Below are 21,484 nucleotides of genomic sequence, written 5' to 3'. Positions count from 1 at the left end.
AAAGATTTATGGAGGATCACTATTCATAGAATGGGGTGATTTGATGAAATTATGGCATAGAGGATGGAGGTCTAGAGAGGCGAGGCTCCCTCAATGAGTTTGTCTGGAAGGGATCCAAAAGGGGTGGGAAAATTTCTTTAGCAAAGTTAGTTTTTCTATAGTAAATGGTAGATTTAGGCATTATGTCGGGAATAAGGATATTCCTCTTTCCCAGGCTTCCCAGATTTATACGTCATCATAAAAATGCTTGGGTGTCCAATGAGGGATGTAAATGGGTCCCAATCCCATTTAACATAAAACAATAAAGTGAGGATATAACCATATAGGTATAAGGCTCTTTGGAAAATTTATTAAAATAAGTATGTAAATGGGTTAATTGGAGCCTATTTACATCCATATGCCCAATTACATGAGTGTCACAGAAGCAGTAACTGATCAGGGCAAAAATAACAGAGATCATAGAATAGAATTGAGGATTGCTTGGAGGCTTTATTAAGTCAGGATTGGTAATTAGAAGCTGTTAAATAACTTTTGTGAAGACCCGTGAAATGTAAAGACTACTAGTAGGGCAGAGGACAAAACAACTTAACAGTTCTTTTTGTGGAAAGGACTAGGAAAGGCTTTTAGAAAGATTGTTTTTCCATTTTGTAAGCATTTCATGTTCTCATATCAGAAAATTCAGTGAAAAGATACAAGCTTCTTAATAGATGTTTCAATTGCCAAAGAGCAGAGCGATCTATTAATCATTTTCTTCTACATTCTGATGTGGACTGGCAATTATGAGGTCTTTCATTGCTGTTCTTAGTTAACATAAGGAGGCCAGGCTGCTTGCCCCATCCTCCATGATGTGCTGTCTGGATAAAGGAACATGGGACTTCTGAGGACATTGAGCTGCCCGTCAATAGATCAATATCTATTTATTGAATATAATCGCTTACTGTTTGTTAGGGAAATTTTGTGACTCCTCTTTTGCTTTAATAGAATATATAGGAAATTCAGCAGGTGACAAAAGGTGCATTCCCTTTTGGCATCCTTTTGTGAATGATATTTGACTTTTTTTGCTAATACAAATGATACTTTACTTTACTAGTCAAAAAAGTTCAGTTAATCATTTCCATAACACCGTAAGTCCTCATTTAAAAGTCAAGACTTCCTTAACAGACTACCAACGTGAGATTAGGACTTGAGAGATTCCCATCCTTTAATTCTCAACATCATTGCCATGCTAGAAATCTCAAATCTCAATCTTATCCAAGTTCATTTCAAATGCTTTCCTGGCCAGAACAACGGTGAATCTAGGTTGACCCTAATACCACTTGTAACACCATGGGACCTTACCCAAAAGTGTGTTAATTAAAAATTATACTTTGGTTTATAAGACCAAGTTATATACCCAAGACCTCTCTAGTAGATTACTGATGTGAGATTAGGTCATGATAATTTCCTTTTATGCAAAACTTTGATATGGTAAAAACAAACAATCATATCATCAAGTGAACAAACATAAATTTCCAATTAAGGTAAAGAAAAAAATATCTATAAGAAACTTTATGCTTGTTAAACATTTCTCAATCATCCACAATGGCCTACTTTGAGGAGGTGAATGATTTTTTGGGTTCAAATTCTGAAGCTAATGGTTACTAGGATTAATAGCTAATCTTGTTCGAGATCTTCCATAGCATTCTGATAATATCACACCTTGTATCAGGATGCATAAGCTCATGCCCCAACACCATTAGAAATCCAAATGTTAGCTCTACTAATAGCTAGGCATTATAAGCCTCATCTCATTTTAAACTAATCAAATTGTTTTTTTTTTTTTCCTTTAACGTAGGAATCGGAGGAAGTCCGATACATAAGCCTTTGGCAGAGACCGACACCTTCTCTCCTATAACCTATTGGCACCGACCCAACCGGGCAAAGTAAATCCGGGTCAAAGACTCGTGCCCATGGCCCCCCTGTAGCAAATGTGATATCTATTGCGTTGCCCAGGATTCGAACAAGCAACCTTGGCATACCCAGCACCTGAATCCCACGCAGTCGACCGCTTAAGCTATCTCGAGGGGTTAAACTAATCAAATTGTTAAAACTACAAATTTCATTAATCAAAGTACATCAGAGAATTCATTGTCTATGGAGTACACGTGTTACATGCAATAGAAAAGAAGACATGAATTACCAACTTGAATATCTATTAACAATACTTCATCAAGAAGAGTACCCAAGAAAGGAAAAACTATGTAAGTCCTTGAGGCAGAGTCCATAGGGTATCTTTCTGACTCTTTTAGTATATGAATACCAAAAGATGAATTGATATACCCGCATCTGTGAAGCTAATAGTGATGAAGACAACTTGTGGGGGATAATTTGGCTTCTTTATTTACCAAACACTCTTATCAGTGGATAACCCATGAACTGGAGTTCATCTATTATTGACCCTGACATAATTGGGGTTGATTCCAAATTTATTTGAGCTCTTCAAAATTTAGCATTTCCAAACTACAAGTTCATTTTTGACCCACATTTTTATTGTTCAATCAAACCCTAAACTATATCTAGCTTTAACATTAGCATCAGTTTTAGTTTGTACTAATGGACTTGTTATATCATGGATACTCAATACAGAAACACCATCTAATAGTTTAATATTTTATTTTCATGATTCATCAGTTTCCAGGATCTGCAAGTATATGATAGTTTAATCTTGTACTATCTCTTGGTTTACTACATCTTATTTGACAGTTCCACTCTTCCATTTAACTAGTTTGAACATTAATTCCATTCTTCCATATCACTCTTTTGTTGCATGATGAAAGTCTACTTGGTAAAGATAGCCCAGCCACTTGAAGTTCCTATCTTCTTTCCATGTAAATATGATTAAAGAAATTGTTGGTGTGCATATCAATTCTACCCAATGACACACCTCGCACCTCCACGTCATGATTCATGAATAACCATCAAAAGCGACTCCATGTGCAGCCTCTTGAGGTGTCATATGGACAATAATGCACACCTCCATGGTCTCTTCCTCTAGGAATCGAGTTAAATAGGTAATAGTAGAGCTAAAGGTGCCTTTACTATAATGTTGATGGAGGACTTCACAGCAGCCTCTAAAGACACATAAGAAGCACCTTAAAACCAGTTCTACTTCCAGACCTTATTTCAGACCCCAAATTTCATCCTTTCAGCCATATTTTACCTCTAAATTGCTTATCAACCCATTACATAACCCTAGCCTTTTCAACAGTTTTCCGTAGCCTTCTAACACTAAGTGAGCCTCCAACCAGTTAGTATTCTCAGAAAACCAGGCCCGTCCTACATCAAATGTAGGACCAGTCTGGCATGCTTCTCACCACCTCGGTTATCAGCTAATTTCTACCAACAGAGTCCCAGATCAAAAGAAGAGGCCACATGTCTTTAGAGAGATAGAGACGAGGCCATTGGGAAAAGCTTAGACCCTCTCTCTGTTGCCACTACCCTCTCCCTTTTCATCTCTGGCAATCCCATCCCATCTCAATGCCTAATATCATATCCTGCAAGGACACTACTAACCTGATAACCTTCTAAATATCCAGAAAAGCATGCTAGCTAGGAACTCTAGCTTGTGATACTTCAAGAGAAAAGCTGGCATTAGACTAAATAACGTTTATTTCTTATGATATCTAAATCTGATTTTCTAATGCATGAATGTTTCCAAGTAAGTGATGGGTTACAAAGAGCACACCATGGACTGCAATCCATGAACAGACATAATGGAAACATACATGTCCCTATTTCATAGAAAATGGCATATTTTTTACATATCAAAGACATTATTAATTCCAAAGTTACCTTGATGCCTAACTAAGCCAAAAGGTGTTCAGTTAAGCTAATTGCAATTACAGTTCTGTTTTGAATTTATTGACATCCTTAGATGCTAAGGCTTTAAAAGATGCATTCCTATCATTTCTTGCATGCTAATGTTTGTGTTAGTAAACGAGGTCAAGACATATTGAGTTCAACAACTCAGTATTGCCCTCTCCATCAAGCCATTCTAGCTTCAGAAATTACCATAGTTACCCTAGAAATCGATTTTACTTCATTGTTTTCTTGATGGGTCAGTGATGTGTTGTAGAATTAATTTATTGTCATTCATGTTCACATAGAATTAAACATTCTCGTGTATATTAAAAATGTAAAGGACTTGGTTATTCAGGTATTCAGCATATATTATAACATTTCTACAAATTCATGTAGCATCCTAGCCTCAATGAGAGCAATATAAGTGATCAATCTGTGTAGGTGAACAAGTAGTTGGGTTTTTTGTTTTGAATGCTAATAGATTCACATATTAAACAGACACACCAATGTGGAGGAATGGACCACCTCACAAGCCAATTTTGTGCAATGCATGTGGATCAAGGTGGAGGATATGGGGGAATCTAACAGACTATGTACCCAAACATGCAAATGCTTCCATGATTAATCGTATTAAGAATGCTCAAAGAAGTCAACAAGGTAACTTACTTCTATCCATTCAAGACTCTGAAGATCGAAAGCCAAAAGTTAGAGACAATATCGCAAGTTCTTCAGCTGGCCTTAAGGATGACGCAAGCAATGGGTCTGCACCAGAATCAGCAGTGTCCCCCAACGGGCACATTCAACTGGAAACTACAAATGGAAAGGAAGATTCAGGTTAAATAAGTCTCTTCAATGCTTTTTAGTCTGTTTAAGTTGAAACTTTAAAATTTAATGCAAGTTTTGTTATCATTAATGTATATCCATTGCTCCTTTCGTGTTTATTTTTGTTCAAAGAAATTCAAGAGAAAACAAGCTGGTAAAATTTATTTATGCATGACATGGAAACTAAATTGGTCCTCTCAGCTTCTTATGACAACATTAATCTTAATTTTATCTTCAACGACAGGATTGTTAACAAAAGAAAACAAAGAAACAGAATATTCAACTGTTTCTTTACATTACATGACTGAATTTTATTTTCTTTTTTAAGAAAAAGCAAGATAAGGGTTCATGTGAAAGTTTGGAGATGGGCCAAACAGATGATACAGCAACAGCTATGAAGTTGCCAGAGTTAGTTACTGTGTCGTTTATGATTTTGAATTCCTAAGCTTCCTTTTGCTACATCTACATATCAAAAGAAGACTTTAGTAATTTTTCGATTTATTGTTCCAATTTAAATATCATACAACAAAAATATTTGAATATTTAAGAAGTCTGATGGAGGGCATTGGCAGCAGCCTCTAGAAGACATATTAAGAGGCATCCTACAACTAGTTGCGGGCCCAAGCATTGATTTGGAATGTTTTGGATAAAGAAGTGCCCTCCTGGGAACTTTGTTAGACTTAGTTTGGATGTTTTATGAATTAGGCTATCTTTTCCCTAGGCTCTTTTAGTAACTCTAATTATGTATTTAGGTTTTATTTATGGTCTTTCGTAGTTTTATTATTAGTAGTTCCAATTTTTGTTTAGTTTTCCTAATAGGAAAAGGATTTTCCTAAACCTAGTAAGAATAACATTACCAAAGTTATATAAGTACCATTGTAATCTCTCTTTTTGGTAATGAATGGGATATTAATTATCTACAATTTTCCCTAAGCATGCTATGCTTTCTTTGAGTTGTGTGATGCAATTCTAACCCTATTTGTTATTCGTATGAAACCCTAGGTGTGATGCCTAGGAGCTATTTCTTTCTCTCTTCCCTAATCTTCATTTTCATATTATTATTTTCATAACCCTTCTTCCATACCCGTTTTCAGCCTTCTTTTGTCTCTAAATTGCCCCCCAACCCATTACATATCTAAACCCTAGCCTTCTAACCCAAAATAAGCCTCTAATCAGTAGGTATTCTCAGAATAACCGATCTGTCCTACATCAAAGTCATAGCCTTCAAAAACCTTCTTCCATCTACTTGCATTGACTTGAATTATTAGTTAAGGACTCTGGACCATGTTAGGATCTCCACGAATGTAATATCTCTTGTCATAAGCTCCAATCCAAGCACCCATAATGCTCCACTAACTGTTACTTATCTAAACCTTTTTTTTTGTGTGTGTGTGTGTGAGTGTTGTTCTTTTTTTTTTTTTTTTTTTTTTTTTTTTGGGGGGGGGGTGGGGGGGGGTGTATCTCCCTAGACCCATCAAACATCCACTAAATGAGACTTGTAAACAAAAAGGTGCTTCCTTGAATGTATTAGAAACCACAAGAGTATAGTTAAATGTCAGATTCCTCATACAGTCTGACCAAAACTCTTTGTTAATCAATCCTAAGGAGAAATTATTTAGGTACATAGATGATAGATGACACTTGAAGTAATTTGGCAATTGGATAAACCGTAATAACAAACAACAGAATATGCCATTGATGTCATGACCAAATCCTGTCCCCTTCCCCTTTGGGTAATGAGTACTTAGTAAGTGCTCATATCCGATAAATTTCATACAAAAAATAACTAAAAAAGTTATTTTTGTTAGTTAAATAGTTTCCTAACAAATTTTAGGCTACCTTTTAATTTCACTCATTAGTTACATGAAAACTGAAAACAATCAAAACATATAAAATTATTCATCATTCTTGCAAAATAACATAACAATTTTATTTTATCAATTTGCGTACTTCTGTTTTCCATTTTTTTCTCTCTTGCCAATCACGAAAGAAACCAAATCAGCTTGCTGTGAACGGACAACATAACTATTGAACTGTACAAGTGAGGGTATTAATGTAATTAGTGTATAATATACTTGTATATATACTTTGGTATTCTATGTTAGAAAGTGAAAATACACAATATTTTATTATTTTACAAGGTATCAGAGTCACCTACCAAAACCAAAACCCTAACTAGTACCACCGTTGTTGTCAACCTTGTCGGCATTGCTCACCAGTTGTGCATCTCAAAGGCAACAAGTCAAGCCTTGAGGTGATCAACCTAGCCATTTGAACTAACCTTTACAATATAAACCTAACGGCATCCAACAGTAGACTTACCCTTTGGAAAAGGTACCAAGTCCCATTGGGATGTAAGATAGACATTTTCTCGACCATTGTACCCTACCAGGGATGGGAAAGGGCTTTTGTAACAATCTTAGGAAGAGAGATAGAAGACAAAGAAGAGACAAGGATGCTTGGACATAAGTCAATAGATAGCCCTATGGATTCAAATATTAAATTGTTACTGAGACAAAGAGAGCCTATTTCTAACCCTAGGCGCTACCATCAGCTGGTTGGCAAGCTTAATTACTTTATAGTCACCCATCCTGAAATCTCAAGTTTGATAAGTCAGTTTGCTAGATTCATCTTGTGACAATCACTAGGATGTAGTGATTCATATTCTTTGATATATTAAAGGTGCCCCTAGTCAAGGTGTATTGTATCAAATCATGGACATAGTCGAATTGTGGGATATACAAAAATGCTGATTGGGCAGGGATCTTCTAGTAATAGATGATCCACATCTAGATATTATGTATTTGTTGATGGCAACTTAGTCTCATGGAAGAGTAAGAAACAAAGTGTTGTTGCCAAGTCCAGTGAAAAAGCCGAATATAGGGGAATGGCCTTAATAACATGTGAGTTAATGTGATTGAAACAATTACTTGAGGAGTTAGGGTCATTCATGTCAAGTCTACGCAGTTGACTTGTGACAATTAGGCAGCCATGCATATTCCTTCTAATCTTGTGTTCCACAAGAGAACCAAGCACATTGAGATTAATTGCTACTTTGTCAGAGAAAAGGTGCTTTATAGGGATGATGTTACAACATTTGTGGGCTCCACTATTCAGTTGGTTGATTTATTCACTAAGTCACTTAAAGGCCCTTGTTTGAGTTACATTTGTACAAAGCTAAGCATGCACAATATATATGCTTCAGCTTAAGAAGACAACTGGTAGCGCATTAAATCAATGATTCTTCTGATATACACGGGACACATCCAACATAAGCAACTATCTAGACACGATCGCTATGAGTAGACAACTTATATTGCGATGACGGTTTTAATCATCCTCTTGTCAATTATCATGCATGAATAATTTCTCTTTGCATCAATTAAAAGTTTGCAACACTTTTGCAAAAAGAAAAATAAAAGCTTTTTAAACTCTTTTTATTCTTTATATGCAAAATTATTAATTTCAAGAATTCTAGGGCCTTTTATTTTGCTCAATGATTAATTGATGTTTCTATGGATTTGATTGCAAAATGCATCAGATTATTTGTTACCAATTAAATTGTCAAGTATGGTTAATTGATTTGTTGTGAATGAAATTTTTAATACCTTTGATTGACACATGGATTTCTGTAATAATTAAATGTTTTGGGAGGATCTTTGACAGAATACTGTAAGTTAATGGCAGTAAACATTAGCCCTGGTGCACCTTGACTTGAACCTAGTAACTAGGGGTGATGCCAACCCCGTGTGTAGTGAACAAACCAGGATCTGTTATTTACTTTGGCATGGGTGCGGCCAATGACTGAACTATTATTTAGATTCATTCTTAGCATATTCCCATGAAATGAACACATTGGTATTTTGATCAGTTATGGGAAAAATGAAAATTTTCTTGGAAAAAGTGTCTTAATATTTCATGAGAAAAAATTTCTTGCATAACACTCGTGCATATTGCTAGTCCCAATTCTCCCATTATATACGTTGTTCTCTTGACTGAGTTTCAACTCACACAGATGCTTAAAAAAAATTTCCAGATCACAGTTTAGCAGTGGTACTAACGTTGTAGACAGTTCAAGAAAGTCAAGTGCAATTTAGTTTCAATTAACTTAAGTCATTCTATTTGGTATGTCCCACTTTTGTTCTTGTGGACATTACATTTATACTTTTAGTAGTTTCCTCCAATTATTATAGACATGGATTGTATAAACAAGTAGTCATTTATCTATGGAATTGATTTTGTTATGATTCAGTTATTGGTATTGTTGTGATTGCCATGATATATATACAAAGACTTGCTTAATCCTAATAGGCCTACGGTTCATTAAGGATTAGGTGTTAGTCATGTGCCTCCTCTAGGATCATGATATTTCCCCAAACCCCTGCCCCCATGCCGCCGCGGGGGGGGGGGGGGGGGGGGTTTGCAGGTACCCACCAGGGCATGTCCACATTTCCATCCCTAATTCTGTGGGAAACATCATCATTAGTCACCCCATCTTTGGATGATTAATCCCAAATATCTAAACTGATCCTTCTTGGTATGACTTGATCATTTATCATAACATCACACTTATATTTTTACTATATTTGCACTATCCATATATTCAGTTTTTCCTCCACTTAAAACTTTTAGATTTTAAGTGTTACTCTATATCTCAAGCTTAGTATTCATACCTTCTTTTGTCTCATCCACCAGCTTAGTGTCATTTGCAAATAATATACACCACGACACCCCTGTCTAGATATGATTAGTGAGCTCATTATTACCAGGGATAACAGGTAAGGGCTTAATGCAGATCCTTAAAATAAATAAAATTTAGATGATAATCAAGATTCCAATCTTTTATGCATGTGAAAGACTTTCTTACTGTCAAATTTGTGCTTGATACCCCCCAAATATCAATTAAAATTTATCTAATTTGAGCATTGATGAACTACACGTATCCTATGCCATACTCTGGCCACATTCAATGGACATGCAGGAGGGAAGGGAATAGAGTAATGATCTTTCAACATTGAATAGATTTATTTGATAATTTTCAAGAAACACTACTTTCACCAGCATTCTTTTTCTCTATGCCTGTATGTGCACCATCTAGTATATCAGTTCTGTAATCTTTACTCTTTCTAGCTATCTAAAATGCATGCTACACAGTTTTTTTTCTTTTTTTTTTAAACTAGATTCCTCTGTTAGAATTGATACAATGATCTATGCAACAATCAGAATTTCTTCACCCTTGAATGTCATTACTGCAGCTATATAAGTTGAAGTGTCAACTTCCAGAAAAAACCAGGAAAGCTTTTGTTCATATTTGCATCTAACTGTTCCAAATGTGATATATAAGTTGCAGGTTCTGTCCAACAAAGCTTTTGGAACCCCTGCATTCCAAGAAAAAAGAGGTCAGGGCTCCAACAATGCACGCAATCACCTGTTGAAAGCTTTCGCAGGCAACTTTACAATATTCTCCAAAAACCAGAATTCTCCAAGATATTGTCAGAGGAAGATGACATGCTAATTTTTCAGAACAGCCAAACATCTGCTAATGAGATCGGTCTCGGATGTGTGCTACTTAAATCAACAGCTTCCGAATAAGAGGATTAAGAGTCACTCTTTCATACAGAAGAATGGGACTTCTGGTTTACATGATACACCTATAAGATCCTCTTATTTGTAAAAACCAGAATAGCCTTCTTTCATATGCACATGTTATGATATCTATCAGATTTGAAATAACATAGTTGAGCTCTTATTTATGGCATGGACAAAAACTCTCAATATTTGGTATTGTTGCATATAAACATCAAAGTTGTTCTGCAACTGAGCTAAGTTATGTGGATGGAATTCATATATCTGTTATTCAGCTTTACATGGATAATGATTATGGGATATCTATTTATCATGACAAATGTCTTACATGTTTCTTCAAGGAAAAGTCCATCTACTTGACTATTTTGTAGTTGAAGTTATACTATCAACACCTCCATACAAGATGAAGCCATGAAGGGACTGTGGATGGAAACATCCCATACTACTTTTGCTTCACATCAAAGTCCTGGGGGTTCTTCTGTCCCTTTATAAAGGTTGCTTTCATATGATCTAGATCAAATTCCACTATGTTTCCCTTCTCTGTCTTCACTGTGCCAATTCCATGAGGCAGCTTAAGTTTAAATATGTAGATGGGATATCTCTCGAATTCCATGAGGATTTTCCACCTTTTTTTCTTTCTTTTTTGGTGTTCCTCCACCTCTTTTGCATAAACATTTTCCATTCTATCCACTCTCCTCATAGGTGACAAATACCATAGAAAATACATCATAGAATTTTGATCATTTATGATGTTATTCACAAAAGACAGCATAGAATTTAATCATTTATCATGCCTTGTTGTCAAGTTCATAGGGTTTTAGTAGGGTGTAGTAGTTTATTTTTGTATGTTAGCCGTAGCAGATTATTTCTGTAGAGGATCAGTTACAACCTGTAATTGATGTTGATTGGTTAGCTATATATAAAGCTAACCAATCTGTTTAGGGAAGTCAATCAAGACTTGAATTCAGTTTCTCATTTCTCTCTGAATTCTCTCTCAATTTTCTCTCTGTTTCTCCCTAATTTCTCTCTGTTCTCTCCCTCTTCTTTCCCTTTCTCTCTTTCATTCTACATTCTTTCTTCATCAAACCCTAGGTCAGGCCAAGACCCTGACAATTGGTGTCAGAGTAGTCAATTCTTGGACTGCTAATTAGATAGCTTGACTCGGTTAGAGATGGCAGATGGCACCAAAATGAAGCTATTGGAGTCTCAGGTTAACCAAGTTAATTCCTTGGTGAATAATCTGCAAACTTGAGGGAAGCTTTGGAAGTAGAATCGAGTAAGCATCACGAAAGCATTCGATCATTGGAGAACAAGTTGGATGCTTCAATAGATGGATTGGCTAAAAGACTCGATGGGATCTTGCAGATGTTTTCCAGAGTTCCACAAATCAGCTTTCTGGTAGACTTTCCACCAAAGGAGAATGCTGATTCCATTCTGGACGGGAAGATTTTTGCCCAAAAGTCATCTTATGATTCCGACTCCACTTCTTCTACAGATGCTGTATTTGAGAAAGTACTGCTTCCTGGTGTCATGAGCAATGGCTTTTCATCTACAGCCGATCAATTGGAAGTTGCTGAAACAGTTTTAGGATTTTCCCAGATTTTACCTGATATAGATAGTATCAAGATGGAGGATGACAGTGAGATAGAAGATAATGATGATGTACAAACACCCAGTGGTTACCAAGAGGTTGCTAGCAAGCAAGATTCTGTTTCTTCTCCTACTGAAGGGAAAGATGTTATAGTTGCAAATATGGAAAAATCTATTGCTTCATGTGATATAAACATGGAAAAGGATCTTGTTTGGCAAAGATGTATTCCTTTCCTTCACACCGGGAAAAGGATATATGAAATAGATCCACTTATGAGAAGTCACAATGAGCACCTTGATTATAGATATGCACAGTACAGAAGAATGCATGAGGCAATTGACAAGCATGAAGGTGGTCTAGAAGTGTTTTCTCGTGGGTATGAGAAGTTTGGTTTCACCTGCAGTGATGAGGGATTACATATAGAGAGTGGGCACCTGGAGCTAAGTCTGCAGCCTTGATTGGAGATTTCAACAATTGGAATCCTAATGCAGACGTCATGACTCAGAATGAGTTTGGAGTGTGGGAGATCTTTTTGCCTAACAATGCAGATGGTTTTCCACCAAAACCTAATGGTTCAAGAGTGAATATCAGCTTTGAACTCCTGATGATCTTAAGTCATTGACAGATAGAGCCCATGAGTTAGGTCTGCTTGTTCTCGTGGATATGGTGCACAGCCATGCTTCAAATAATACGTTGGATGGGCTGAACATGTTTGATGGAACCAATAGTCACTACTTCCACTCTGGATCAAGAGGTTAACACTGGAGGTGGGATTTTCATTTTTTTAACTATGGACATTGGGAGGTACTAAGATTTCTTCTTTCAAATGCAAGATGGTAGCTGGAGGGATACAAGTTTGATGGGTTCAGATTTGATGGTGTTACTTCCATGATGTATACTCACCGTGGTTTACAGGTAGCATTTACCGGAAACTACAATGAGTATTTTGGGTTTGCTACTGATGTTGATGATGTTGTTTATCTGATGCTGGTTAGTGATCTTATTCACGGGCTCTTCCCTGAAAGTATTATTGTTGGTGAAAATGTAAGTGGAATGCCAACATTATGTATTCCTGTTCAAGATGGTGAGGTTGGATTCAACTATCATCTGCACATGGCAATAGCAGATAATGGATAGAGAATCTCGAGAAAAGGGATGAAGACTGGAGAGTGGGTGATATTGTTTTCACGCTCACCAATAGAAGGTGGTCAGAGAAATGCATTGCTTCCCTACAGCTGGAAATTTCAAGGTGGAACCTTCTGTCATTTTAGATAAGAGAGTGATTTACAAGAACAATCTACCTCTTATACAAGCATTGGTTCAATGGTCTCATTTACAACCGGAAAATAATTCTTGGGAATATTTTCCAGATTTGCTCAACCAATTTCTGCATGCTGCTCAGCTTATTTGTTTTTCTTGAGGACAAGAAAATTTTCAAGGGCTGGAAAATGTCAAGTTCATAGGGTTTCAATAGGGTGTGGCAGTTTATTTTGTATGTTAGTTGTAGCAGATTATTTCTGTAGAAGATCAGTTACAACCTATAACTGATTTGTAACTGTTGATTGGTTAGTTATATATAAAGCTAAACAATCTGTTTAGGGAAATCAATCGAGACTTGAATTCAATTTCTCATTTCTCTCTCTGTTTCTCCCTAATTTCTCTCTGTTTTCTCTCTATTCTTTCCCCTTCTCTCTCTCATTCTAGATTCTGTTCTTTATCAAACCCTAGATCAGGCCAGGATCCTGACACTTGTGAATAGCATTCTTCCCAGTCATTTATCCTTTCTATGTGCTTGGCCACCTGCAAAGTACAAATTTTAGAAATTTATTTCACATGTGATAGATACAAAATACAAGTTTTATTTGAATTTTATAACCTTTTAGCAATGGTGTTGAGCGAACTGGACTGGACTAGCCAGTTTGACTAGGAAAACCAATAACCAGTCAATAGACCAGTTCAATTGGCAACAAAAAACCGGCTCAGTTCAACCAACCAGATATTTTATTTTATTTTTACTTTTACATTTTATTTTTAGATGTTAAAAAAATAATAATAATTTGGGATATCTAGGAGGAGTTGATGTTGATTCTTCAGATACATACCATCTATACTTTTGGTGATTCAAAATCCTATTCAAAATAGACGACAAACATAATGAAAACATTTATGATGATTTTTAATTCAGATATTGTTGATGCATGGACAAATTTCCGGTACTACTGATTTATTTATTTTGCTGGGCTGTAACTGCTGAATTATAATTTATTTTTTGGCTCAGAATATTTAATTATAATTCAAATAATTTTAATTTTAATTATTTCCATCCTAAATTTGTGTTAATATTGTCATATGGACTTTTTCTAATTGTAGGAGAATGATACTTAATACATTTTAAATCTATTATGGTATTATGTGATGGATTTTAATTTTTTTTACTTTTTAGACCTAAGTTCTAATTATGATCATGTATTTATGTATTTAATAAAAATAAGAGCAAACGACCAAAAAAATACCAAAATTGGGTCACTTTTTCCAATTTATTCCAAACATTAATTCTTGTCACAATTTGTTTTATTGTCATCAAAACATTAAGGGTAAATTGCACAAGGCAACCCTGAGGTCTAGCACAAAGTCACGCACACCTTTGACATTTGAGAAATGACAACAACCTCTCTTGTCATTAATCTGTTGTGTAAATTGACCATTTTACCCTCATATTTAAACTCTGTATGCGCGTGCACACTGTACACCAAGGTTGTCGAGAAGGTGAGAACCCCAATGGGGTTCTTTGCAATCCCAACCCCATTGCAAGGTTGTTGCAGAATCCCATTTGGAAAAGGTTTTGTAACAACCCCACAGTGGGGTTTTGGATTTACCCCACTAGGTAACCCCATCTCATCAGAAGCAAGAGAGGGAGAGAGGGAGAGAGATGAACCTCATCATAGTGGTTGCAACAATTCTCATTTGCAGCGGCAGTGGAAATTTCCCTCCCTCCCCCCCTTCCCCGTGGGTTCCTATGATGGAGGAAATTTTGGGTTGAATCTGGGTTCCTACAATGGAGGAACCTAGATTCAGGGTCCTCATACGACGACAATGGCAAGGTGACTTTTTTTTTTTCTAATTTTGTTTATACAGATGAGAGGATGAGAGAGGAAAGAGAAAGGATATTTTGGGTATTTACAAAAAAATAACTATAGTTTCTCATGGCAGAGAGGAAGCTGATGCATGATCAATAACCTCAAGGGAGGTCTCTATCATTTCTTAGATGTTGGGGGTGCCTTGTGTCTCTTTAACAAATCTCAATGGTGCTAAGTGTAATTTACCCAAACATTAAATACTTTTCAGGATCGTTAAAAATACACATTTGGCATATAGATACAACTTAAAAATGCTGAGTGTACAAGACAATGGCTGATGTAGAAATGACTTTACTGGTATGGAAGTTGAGTGTACAAGAATGGGAAGGGAAATTTAGGAGAGGGGGGGGGGGGGGGGGGATATGACAAAAGAAACCCTAATACATCCATCTATATATGATTATATATAAAGACCCTAGCACTTACTGAATGCAATGTACAAGAAAGAGAGGGGAAATCAAAAATAGGGAAAAGGAACAAAACAAAAAAAAAAAACAAAAACTAATACATATGTATGATTATATATATATATATATATTAATATATCTGAACCTTAATGTGTTGATATGGAGATTGAGTGTACAAGAAAGGAAGAAGAAATCAATAAAAGGGGAAAGGGAAGGAAGAGCTAAAAAATCCTAATACGTATTTATATGAAGAAATCCTAATTCTTTCTCAATATACATAATACACATATTTATACATGATCATATGCAAAGTTGTTTTGTATCTATATTCGGGAAAAGAAAAAAACAGAAAAATGTATTGTTTTGAACCAGATAGAACAGCATGTGAATTATCATTTCTGTAAGCATTCTGCACCTTCTCTCATTCTTTGTCTCTCCTCTCTCCTTTCCTTCTTTCCCTCTACTCCTCTCCTCCACAATGCAAATCACATGCCACCTTTGGTACCCCTTGCACACTCAGCATACCAAATGAGTGTTTTTAAAGGTCATGCAAATTATTTACAGTTTTGGTGATGGCTGAACATATCTGTAACAAAAACTGAAGTTCTAAAGGGGTTTTGATAAAAAAATAAAGTTTAGAATAAATTTGAAGAAGTGGCCAAAGTTTGGCATTTTTTTGTCATTTACCCTAGAAATAAATCTTTATACCCTTGACCCTCTCCAATTTCTAGTTTGATACCCAGTCCAAGCTTCAAAAACATTGGTTATATTAATTGGAGAGAAGAAAATGTTCTCACTTGCATCCATATTTGATGCAAACCTGTACAAAGTTTTATTTTCTTGTGTTTTCTCTAATTGGGTAGGGGTATTTTGGTAATTTTCATCTTTTGGGGTATATTTTGGTGTAAGTTAATTTTGCGGTGTCTTTTTGTAAGATCAAGTATTTTGTTGGGGTTCCTAAAAATTAGTGACTTTTAGGGGGAGTTATTTGCAAAATGGGAGTTGGCTTCTCTTGGAAGCTTGAAGAGATAGAAGCTGGCTTCCCTTGGAAGCTTGAGGTCTGGTATAAATAAAGGGTCTCCCAGCCACTTGGGTTTTGAGGAGTCAACCCTGCAGCGCTTACCAATTCCTCCACCGCTACCATAGGCGCGAGAGGCTAGCAAGAAGCCGCTGCTACTCGGCTGTTCTAGGACTGAAGAGGTGTGATCTCAGTTATTTAAGTGTATTATTTGTTGTCCATTGTTTCAACACTACATCCTTGTTGTGTTTGTGCTATATTTTTGCTGTCCCCATTTGCATCAATATATAAGGCAAATAATGTTTCAGTAGAATTTCAAACGACAGCTTTGTCTTCTTTCCTCTCATTTCTCAATTGAAATGTTTTCTTTCGCCTTTCCAACAATATGTTGAAAACTGATTCTTATATTCAATCACTCAGAGCAGGGGAGAGTTTTCAATTATTTTGGTATGCTATGGAGTAATTTGGAAACTGAAATGATTTAACCAGTTTATATATAAACAAACCAAACTGAAACGAAATCTTAAGAGAAAAAACAATTTAACCAAAATAACAAAAAATGACTGAAAAAAAATCAAAATAACCAAAATGACTGAAATTAATCAAAATAATTGAATTTTATTCAAAATAACCAATATTAAGAACGTTTAGTCAGAATTTGAGGCATTTTAGTAAATGTACTTATTGTGATAGACTCAACTTAGGTTTACTGTAGTGGCAATTTTGTAAACAACCTAAAACTTAGTGGTATTTTTTTAAAATAATCATATATTTTGATCAACTCGATTTACTAGTTAAAAACCAAAATACTAGTGTTAAACCAAACAGAAAATAGACTTTTTGTATATCAAATATTCAAAATTGGACCAAATCAAATTTAGTAAAAAATTGAACCAAATTAATGGGTTCAATTTGAAAGTTCAATTTTAACCAAATAATACTCGCCCTTAATTGTGGTTCCCATATGATGTTCCAAGTACAGACCTTGTCAACAACAATGCTTTCAAACAATAAACTAGTTTTATGCCATCACCCAAAAAGATGGGGACATTAATGAGGATGTTACCCATAGAAGTAAGACGTGGTGATTAAAATGAAAAGTTGTGTATAAAGTGTTATGTGATGATAAGATTCCATTAAAGCTAAACGGAAAATTTTATAAGATAGCTATAAAAACAGCTTTGTTGTGTGGTGCAGCATGTTGGGTAGTAAAGCACAAACATGTGCAAAACATTACCATAATGGAAATCAGGATGTTAAAACGAATGTGCAGAGATACAAGAAACGATAAAATTAGACATGATGTTAGTTGTAAAAAGATGGAATGCCTCCTTTGAAGATGTGTCAGATTGTTGAATCTGACAAGGATATTTGGGGAGAGATCAACGGGAATTAAGAGAAAAGAGGGAAAGAGATAGAGAGAAAAGAGAGAGAGGAAGAAGATAAGTGAGAAGAGAGGAAGAAGATAGGAGAGAATAAGGAAATGTTCGTCAATTCATTCATGCCTCCAACGTAGGTTGTGGCTCAATTTATATAAAGCCCACAGCATATAACAACCTTAGCTATAGGACAAAATATCCGAACAGAATGAGAGACACAATTACATAGCTACCTTGGTCACAATTACATAGCTACCCTTGGTTATGTGACAATTTCCCCCCCTTTAACACATTCTCCCCAAGAAATCATAGGAGTTGTGAGACCCGAGGAAATTGATTAAGAAGGTTTGAGAGGTATTCCGAGGTAGTATGATCGGGATGTAGATGGGCCCATTGCACCAAAACATGAGTCAATGGTAGGGAGTGTCGACAAATCACTCTTCTTTCCAATATGGCCAGGGGTTCTATATTAGCCTCCACCTCTTCCAATGGTGACGGAATGTCCACAGAGGTACTGTCCGTTTGTCCAATGACTCTCTTCAACAAAGAAACATGAAAAATCAGGTGGATGGATATGCCCTCCGGAAGCTATAATCTATAGGCCACCTCCCCTACTTTTGCTACTATGGGAAAGGGGCCATGGTATTTGGGGTTCAGTTTGGAGGGACGACTGTTAGAAAAGAGATGTTGCTAGAACCTCTTGACTTTTAAGTACACCTTATCCCCCAATTCAAATGACCTCACTTCTCCTCTTGTCAACCATCTACTTCATTCAATTTTTGGCGATCATTAGTTCCTTCTTAATTACATGAAGAGCTTCCTATCGCTACTGTAAATAATGGTCCGCTACCAACTCTACATTCAAATACTACATAACAGCAGGAAGAATAGGGGGTTTGTAGTCGAATAAGGCTTCAAATGGGGTTCGTTTCAGTGAACTGTGGAAGTTGGTGTTGTACCACCATTGGGCTAGGGGCAGCCATTTGTTCCAGCTCTTAGGTTTAGTAAAACAAACACACTGAAGGTAGGATTCCAAGCATTGATTCACTCTTTCCGTTTGTCTGTCCATTTCCAGGTGATAGGCGATCGACATGTGTAATTTCAGCCCTAAACTCTTGAATAATTCCTGCCAAAAGTTGCTAGTGAAGATCTTATCTCTGTCGAAAATAATGGATATAGGCAGCCCATGTAATTTAATAACTGAATCTAGCAGCACCCAAGCAACCTCTGAAGCTGTGAATGGGTGTGCCAAGGCCAAGAAGTGACCAAACTTGGTCAATCTATCTACCACCACAAGGATCACATTCCTCCCCTCCGATTTGGATAACCCTTCCACGAAATCCATGGAAATTTGTTCCCATGTTGGCTCAAGTACACTAAGTGGCTGCAGCAGTCCCGGGTAAGGAATCTGCTCATGCTTGCAGCGCTGGCAAGTGGAGCACTTCAAGACATAAGCGGTCACATGCCCTGGCCAATAAAACAGCTGCCTTACCCTATTGTATGTAGCATTATGTCAGGCTCGATCTAACAGTAGGTTTCCTTCCGTAAATTTGGAAGGAGATGATGTAGGCGAGAAAGATTGAGAGAGAGAGAGAAATTGAGAATTAGAACAAGAGAAGAGAGAATTGAGAAATGAGAAGGAAAGGAATTTGTGGTATAATCCTCACATAATTCCCCATCCTCATCCTTCTGGTATTTATAGGGAAGAAATACAAGCTAGCGCGGCAGTTAGTTACTGCCCAAGCGCGCCTGAAAGGAATTTGAATTATTCCTTTACTATTTTATTACATCACTGCCACTATATGATTCTAATTACCATTACACCCTTGGTCTGTGACAATTTTCCCCCCCTTAAAACATTTCTTGCCCCCAAGAAATTAAAGTAGGCTAGTGATTCTGGGAAACCGTTGCAGGAGGTCAGGGAGATACTCCCATGTTGTGTTGTCCGAATGTAGATGAGACCATTGCACGAGTACTTGGGTCAACGGAGCAATGTCGTTGTAGATCGCTCATTTGTCAAGCACTGCCAAGGGTTCACCTATCTCTTCTATGGCTTCCAGTGGTGCTTGCAGTGTTCTACTAGCTACTCTGTTGGGCCAATAGATTTCTTCAGAAGAGAAACGTGAAAAACTGGGTGAAGTCCCACTCCCTCAGGCAGCTGTAGACAGTAAGCCATGGGTCCCACCTTAGCTAGAATTTTGAATGGCCCATAGAACTTGGGACTGAGCTTAGATATTGGGCCCTTGCAGAACAGGTGTTGTTGGAACCTTCTGACTTTCAGATAAACCTCCTCTCCTTCTTCAAACTGCCTTTCTGTTCTGTGTTTATCTGCCAGCTGCTATGCTTTCCATGAACAAAAGCGACCTTGATTCACTTGCTAATGAACTACAGAAGTACCAGAATCTCAACATTTCTTGCCAATGAACAAACTCCATGCCCATGGGACATTAGAACCTGGTTGTTGTCTACCAGATGCTTAACTGGTTGACAAGACATCATCAACTACCAAATTCTTTAACTTAAACAAGGAATTTCACATGGCTACATGACCATTACCAAGTACTTTCATTTTCATTGTTTACCTTCCATTCTTGGTGCTAATTCACCTTAGTTTCAGTTAGTTAGAGCTGTTACCATTTTCCATTTGTACTTTGCAAGGTGCCATGGTGTATGCTATTTGCAGATGACATAGTGTTGGTGGATGAAACAAAAGAGGGAGTAAACACTAAACTTGAGTTGTGGAGAAACAATTTAGAATCTAAGGGATTTAAATTAACAGAATATATGGAATGAAAATTTAGTAAGAATGCAAGAGTGGAGGATGTTATAATAAAATTGGAAGACCAAATTTTACAAAGAAAAGACCATTTTCGATATCTGGGATCAGTGATTCAAAAAGATAGAGAAATTCACGAGGATGTCACGCATAGAATTAAGGCAGGTTGGCAAAAATAGAGAAATGCTTCATGGGTGTTATGTGATGGTAAAATCCCATTAAAACTAAAAGGAAAATTCTATAGGACAGCTATAAGACCAGTCTTGTTATATGGCTCAGAATGTTGGGCAGTCAAATACCAACAAGAGCACAAGACGAGCGTAGCGGAGATGAAGATGCTAAGATGGATGTGCGGCCATACAAGAAAAGATAAAATTAGAAATAAGATTATTTGTAATAAGGTAGGAGTAGTGCCAATCAAGGAGAAGATGAAAGAGATTAGACTAAAATGGTTTGGTCATGTGAGAAGGAGACCAAGAGACGGTCATGTGAAGAGAGTTAATGAAATGGAACAATTAGTCAAAAAAAAAATAGAGACAGATCCAAGAAGACTTTAGGAGAGACATTAAAGTTTGATATGAAGTGTATGGGCCTAAATAAAAATATGACAAAAGACATACATAGAAGTCTAGAATTCATATAGCCGACCCCACATAGTGGGATAAAGGCTGGATATGTTGTTGTTGTTGTTTACTTTTCAAGGTTTCTCATTACCGTAGTTCCAACAATTCAAACCACCAAATAAGGAAATAGATATGCTACTGGGTTCTGACCAAATCTCTATCAAGATTTCCCTTTCACATTAATTTATTTGATTTTTTGGGAAAGATTATTTGCATTGTAGCTTTTTGACTATGTCATAGAAACTTCAATGTTGGTACTAAAATAGCATAACTTTTTTTTTTTTTTGCTAGCTTTGGAACGTGGA

At 36.5% G+C, this 21,484-nt stretch overlaps 1 pseudogene; it reads left to right on the top strand.

Annotated features, from left to right (window-relative positions):
- Positions 1 to 11,419: 11,419 nt before the first annotated feature.
- LOC127801461 (1,4-alpha-glucan-branching enzyme 1, chloroplastic/amyloplastic-like) lies at positions 11,420 to 13,110 on the top strand (annotated as a pseudogene).
- Positions 13,111 to 21,484: the final 8,374 nt, after the last annotated feature.

This window comes from Diospyros lotus, chromosome 5, assembly GCF_014633365.1.
Source record: "Diospyros lotus cultivar Yz01 chromosome 5, ASM1463336v1, whole genome shotgun sequence".
Taxonomy (NCBI): Eukaryota; Viridiplantae; Streptophyta; class Magnoliopsida; order Ericales; family Ebenaceae; genus Diospyros; species Diospyros lotus.
The sequence above is the reverse complement of the archived record's forward strand: the minus strand, read 5'-3'. Positions and strand labels throughout refer to the sequence as shown.